Source organism: Poecilia formosa, unplaced genomic scaffold (genome assembly GCF_000485575.1).
Source record: "Poecilia formosa unplaced genomic scaffold, Poecilia_formosa-5.1.2 Scaffold1364, whole genome shotgun sequence".
Taxonomy (NCBI): Eukaryota; Metazoa; Chordata; class Actinopteri; order Cyprinodontiformes; family Poeciliidae; genus Poecilia; species Poecilia formosa.
The window spans coordinates 1,618-8,125 of NW_006801303.1; the positions used below are offsets into that span (position 1 = coordinate 1,618).

Sequence of the window (6,508 nt, forward strand, 5' to 3'; positions counted from 1 at the left end):
CAGAGAACTGTTCAGATCAGAGAACTGTTCAGATCAGAGAACTGTTCAGATCAGAGAACTGTTCAGATCAGAGAACTGTTCAGATCAGTGAACTGTTCAGATCAGAGAACTGTTCAGATCAGTTAAGTTCCTAATTCAGAACCTGTCCAGTATGAGTCATATTTAAAGCTGCTGACCTTTGACCCCTCCATCAGTCTGCAGTTTGCAGATCATTAACAGACGGAACAAAAGGGAACCAACAGAACTGACCCGGTTGGAAACCAGTCCATGTTCTTCCAGAACCATGGAGAGACCAACAGGCTGATGAACAGAACCAGAAGCTGCAGAACATTTGGTCGAAGGCACTAAGGCAGCACCTGTCTGCCAAGCAGACGGTTCTGGTTCTGGTTCTGGTCAGTCTGCAGTTTTTCCAGATCCTTAGCATGTTGCAGCAAAGCAGCTTCTCTGTTAGCGCAGCAGCTAACTGAAAGTTTCACTGAAACCTTTCAGAGGCGGATACCAGAACCCGACTGGGCCCAGATGTTCCATCGACTTAACTCCGCTAGCACTGAATCGTTAACACATAGTTAGCAAAAGCTAATGCTAATCTACTAAGCCACTGGTTAGCATTAATAATAAAAATGCATTTTATTTGCCAGCACCTTTCAAAACACCCAAAGACCCTTTACAGCACAGGAGTCAAACTCCAATCCTGAGGCCTGCAGCTTGTAGACGTTTCTCTGCTGCAGCACCTGAACAGAATCATTAGGTTTTAAGGATCTGGAGACCTGATCGACACCAGGAGGAGGTAATTAAGCCATTTCATTCCAGTGTTTTGTACCTGTGGCACATCTAGAAACTGCAGGATAGTGGAGGCCTGGAGTTTGACACCCCTGATTTACAACATTCAATCACAAATTAAACAGTAAAAATGGCTACAAGACACAAAACCACAAAATAACTGGACAGTTGCAGAAAGAAGGAACCTGAACAGATGAGCTTTGAGTCGATGTTAGGGATGTCAGGAGGAAGAGCGTTCCTTTTCCCACATTGCCAAGGCGAACAAGAGGCTCTGAGGATGATGAAGAGGAAGAATGAAGGGAACGTGGCGATGAGCAGCAGATCGGACCCATAAGGAGGTGAAAGGTTATGAACGACCTCGAATGGAGTCAGGATTTAAACTGAACTCTGAAGGAAACAGTTGTTGTAAACTGGAGAGATGTGGTGAAATGAGGCCGTTTTGGTGACGATGCAGCAGCAGAGACTGGGACCAGTTGAAGTTTATGGATTTATGAGGAGGGAACCAGGAGGGAATTACAGGAATCAACAGAAGAAATGACCAGAATATGGAGGCAGAGAGCAGGGAGAGGGGCGGACGGAATATTACGGAGGTGGAAATGAGACTGGATATTATTATTAATATGAAAGAGAAAGGAGAGAGTGCTGTCGAATATGACATGTTTAACCTGAGGAATGGCGAGAGCAGAGGACTGTCCATGATGAGGGAAAGCATCATGGACAGCGTAGACTTTAGATAGCGTAGATTTAGTGCCAATGAGTAGAAACTCGGTTTTATCACCGTTTAATTTGAGGAAGCTTGATGAAAACCAGGATTTTATTTAATCTAAACAGGAAGTGAGGGAGGAAGAATCTGGTGCAGCGAATAAAAAGAGCTGGGTGTCATCAGCAAAACAGTGGAAGTGGATGTTAAATTTATGGAAGATGTTGCCAAGGGTGAGAAGGTAGATGATGAAAAGGAGTCCAGGACAGAGCCCTGGGGAACACCTGACACCCCGGAGGATAGATGGGAATTAAATGATTACAGTTGGATGAACTGAGTGCGACCAGAGAGCTATGACTGAAACCACGCGAGGGGCGTCTTTAACATTCCTAAAGGAGACGGGCCGGGCTGTCTTTGCTGACAAAACACACAGTGAAAATATTGATAAGAAAAAGTGGTCAGAAAAGGAGAGTTCATCAGCTCACAGGGTGAATCCAGAACTATAAACCAAGTCCAAGGTATGTCCTTTAAAATGAGTGGAAAAATCAACAAACTGTCTGAATTGTCCAGGCAGGACAAAAAATAATTGGTAAGTGGGAGGCTGGGGTTGTCAATATGAATATTAAAATCTGCCAATAAAATAATATTAGGGGAAAGAGCAACAAATGAATAAGGAAGGCAGAGAAGTCATTTAAAAAGTCCTTGTGAGGCGATAAACTGGAGCAATGATGGTAGGAGTTGGTCCCGAGTTTACAGACAGCAGCACACGCACAGGTGGGACTTTCCAGTTCTCGCGATGAATTATTGCGAGACCACGCCCACGGACAGCTGCGGCGGCGGCGTTAAGCTGTGAGAAATCCAGAGGTTGTTGCTAAGTTTCAGCCAGACAGAGAAAGTCAAGCTGACGGTCAGTGAGGGGATTCTGGATGAGATGCCTTTGAGAGAACAGATGTTGAGCAGACCGGAGGTGACGAAAGCGACGTCCGGATGGAGGCGCAGCATCACCGGCAGATGATTGGGCAAAGAAGTCAAAGAAGCTCATTGGACGAGTATTGTAGGATACCTGACAGGTTCAATGAGGACAGGCAGGAGAGTCCACAGGAGCAAAATCCAGATATAAAAATGATTGACCCACATCACGGAGCGAAAGAGTCAGCAAAACATATGAGAACAATTGGCGTTGACAGGTTAGCCAATACACACAGTCCACAGCTGACCTCTGGCCACAGCCTCTCAGTGCAAAAAGAAACAGAAACGGTTGGCAATCGCAGAACGATAAAAAAGAGCGAAAACGACTAAAGCACGCCAACGAGCAGCGGCAGAAAATCGCACCAGCGCCCACTCAGCCGGAAGCAGCCAATGAAACATAGTGTAGCAGAAGCTAATGCTAACCGATGGCTGGTCTGAGACAAAGTTCTCAGCTCCTGATTCTGCTGCTTTCTTAAAGTCGTATGAACAGAAAAACATCTGAGGAGACATGAAGGTCATCCAAGTAATGAAAATGAAATGAAGATGGCCACCTCAACAACAGCGGCCATCATGAAAAATGTCCGTCATTCTGAAAATCAAGTGGCTGATGGGAAATATGGGAAACATCCAACCTGAGGGATTAGCATGCTAATGCTAAAGCTGAAAGATTTTACAGTAATTGCTGCACTGTGTGTGTGTGTGTGTGTGTGTGTGTGTATATATGTGTGTGTGTGTGTGTGTGTGTGAGTTTATGGAGGGGGGTTCTCCCCGTAAACGGAGGATTAGCTTCGTCTTCGTCTTCCTGAGAGGAACGGAGACGTTTTATTCTGGGATCATGGCTGCATGGACGAGCTTCCTGTTTGGGAGCAGAAAGTCGATGTGCGAGCAGCAGATGGTGGCAACCAGCATGAGCCCCACACACACACACACACACACACACACACACTACATTAAATATGGATGAGCATATGTGAAGAAAGTCAGTGAGGAAACAAGCAGCAGCAGTCACATTCAGCAACGTTCCCAAAAGACGGAGCCACAGAGACAGGAAGTGGAATCATCTCACTTCCTGTGGTCTGAAGATCTTAGCTGGAACTGAGACCAGAACAGAACCAGGTTTAATGGGGTCGGAGGTTCTGTTGCTCAGTTATGAGTATGAGCCAATAAGATGGCAGAGTTCTGTCCTCCAGATGTGGTGAGGAAGACTTTCTGGAGGTCAGAGGTCAGACTGGAGAACAGAGAGGATTCAGGAACCCTGATTTTCTTTCTCTGACCTCTGACCTGCTGGGATTTAAACTTACAACCTCAGGTCCCCAGAGAAACTCTGAAAGGGAGAGCTTCTAGAGGTCAAAGGTCAGAGCAGAATGGCCGAGGATTGAAGCAGATCTGGAGGTCACAGGAGCCCCGACCCGGTACCAAGCGTGCCTAATAAAGTGGCCATTTCAGATAGCGAAACGATCCGACCGCAGGAGGAAGAGGAGGAAGAGGAAGAGCATTGTGTGTGTGTGTGTGCTGCTACCTCTGGAGAAGTCTCCTCTCGGTGTGTGTCGGTGTGTGTCGGTGTGTGTTCGGCCGTCGTGTCGGTTCCGTCTCTTCCTGTTCCACTTTCTCTCTCCGTGTCTCTCGCCCAGAGATAAGGAGGTCAAAGGCCACTCTGAGTCTGAGGCGGGACCAGCACAAACTTGCCTGCCTCTGATTGGCTCATTCATGAACAACTCATGACTTCACCAGAGGCAAGGGGGAGGGGTCAGGGGTCAGGGGTCAGATGGACCTGAGCTGAAGAACCGGATCCGGATCCAGGAAGAATCTGGAGTTATGATCCACTCCTCTGGACCTGTGACTCGTTTGGACCATCAGAACCAGTCCGCCTGCAGGAGGCGCTGATGAGAGCGGGTCCAGTTGGTCGGCGCTGGGACCTCTTTAGCTCCGTGGTTCTGCCCAATTCTGGTCTCATTCTTCTGAGGCACTTTCAGAACCAGAACCGACTCGGCATCAGGAACGTTCTGGAGGAGAACCACAGAGCCATCCACTTCACCTGGTACCAGAACCAGAGACAGAATCCAAACCGGACCGGATCAGAACCACAGATGGAGCGGTCTCATCCAGAACCGGCGGTAGAACCCGGTCTGCTCTCAGCACTGCCTCCTTGGAGTTGTAGATTTTTGGATCAGAGATCTGAAGTCCTGCTGACGGCTGTTGGGATCAGAACCTCTGGTTCTGTCAGAGAGATGTTTCCACTCAGGAACCCAAACTGACCTGGTTCTGATCAGGCAGGAGAACCTCTGTCACTGCAGACGGTTCTGATGACCCGAAATGTTTCTGCTCCATTAGAACCGATCCAGGCCAGGTCAACACGCTGGTAACCATGGCAACATCACAAAGGAAAAACCTGCCCGGTCAAACAGAACCAGAACCAGTTCAAGTTCCTTAGATGCTCAATCTGAACATCTAATTTGGTTTTACTAAAACAGAACAGGAAGTTCTCCTGTTGCTCAATCTCAATCTAATCCCAGTTTATTCCCAGTCTAATCCCAGTCTAGCAGGGGAAAGTCTTGCTGACCAATCAGAGGAGGAAGTGCAGACTCAGTTGATCTACCGGGGGTCTGGCCAGGTGGTCCTGTTGGATCTGTTGCCATGGGTTACCTGAGCAGGTGTTTGTCACGTGACCGGAGCTCAGGTGAGTTCACCTGCTGCCTGTGAATCGGGAATCACCGTGACACCTGAACGCACCACCTGCTCTTCCTCCTCCTCCTCTTCCTCTCATCCATCACGGCAGACAAAGAGGTAATACCATGGAAACACGCGCACGCGCTTCTCACATTGCTGCCGCTCCACGCCGGCCCGCACGCGCCCGCGCACGGCGCCGCTGCTGGAGGAGGTGACCGACCCTCCGCTGCCCCTCAGCCCGGGCTGCGGGATGCATGTGTCGGATGGAAATCTGCTGACGGAGCCGTTTCCTCGTGCACGAGAACCAGCAGAAAAACGGCAGCGGGCGCGCGCCTGCGCCTCGCGATGAATAAACAAACAGTAAATAAACAAACAAACAAAGCGGCTCGTTACCTTCATAATGCTGCCGCGTGTGGTCCGGATGCGCGTGCCTCTTCCTCTGCTGCTGCCGCGCGCTGCTGCTGCGACGTGCATGCGCCAGCGTGCACGCCTGACTGTGCGTAATTGTCCACTGCAGGTAAAAAAAAATGCAAAGCGTTGAAAGGTGGAAGACCACACACACGCATGCGCGCCTTCAGCTCTGCGTGTGGATGGCTTTTTCCCCCGAACCGCTCATTCGTGCGCGTGCACGCGAGCAGCCTGCAGGTACAGCAGCAGCTTTACTACTGACAGTGCGCGTGTGACGCGGAGCCCCGCCTCCAGGGGGCGGGGTTCCGCGCGACGAGGAGAGGTGGAGGGACCCCAGGGTGACGTCACCGGAGACCGGATCAGCTGGAGGAACGGAACCCGGAGACCGGATCAGCTGGAGGAACGTGTATAGCAAACCGTGAGGAACAAATATCGTCTCCAGCTGTCCTTGCAGAGATCACATGTAATAATCCTGCTTAATAAGACAGAATGCTGCATTTTGATATGAATAAAGTCACAATTTTAACCGACCATTTTCAAACTAAATACTACTTTATTGTCTACGTAGTGTATAATTTTAGATAGTGAGAGTTTTCATAAAGGACTGGACCCTGAAACTCTGGAGCTGAATCATAAATGTTGGTTCTGCTGCTTTAAATGAATAAATCCAATAAAAACTGAACAAGAAATGTTATTACATTGTTTAAAATAACATTTCTGTTTTATTTTTCACTAAATACTCCTGAACTTTTGCTACATTTTGAAATGATCCTGCTCATTATTTTGTTTTTTAATATATTTAATCTTTTATTCTGTGTGTGAACCTTCACACATTTCCCCTGTGAGGAACAGGACGGAGGTTTTTATTCTGTTTATTTCTTTTCAGCTTCAGCAGCTTCCTGCTCTGGACTGATGCTAACCGTAAGAACTGCGGAAGCCTAGAAGGTCCTAAAGATTCCAGATTTAAACTCCCAGCAATAAACT

At 48.3% G+C, this 6,508-nt stretch overlaps 1 protein-coding gene across 1 annotated transcript in view; it reads right to left on the bottom strand.

Annotated features, from left to right (window-relative positions):
- LOC103132824 (membrane-associated guanylate kinase, WW and PDZ domain-containing protein 3-like) overlaps positions 1 to 6,508 on the bottom strand; it is an 8,594-nt gene that overhangs the window by 1,298 nt on the left and 788 nt on the right. The window lies entirely within an intron of this gene.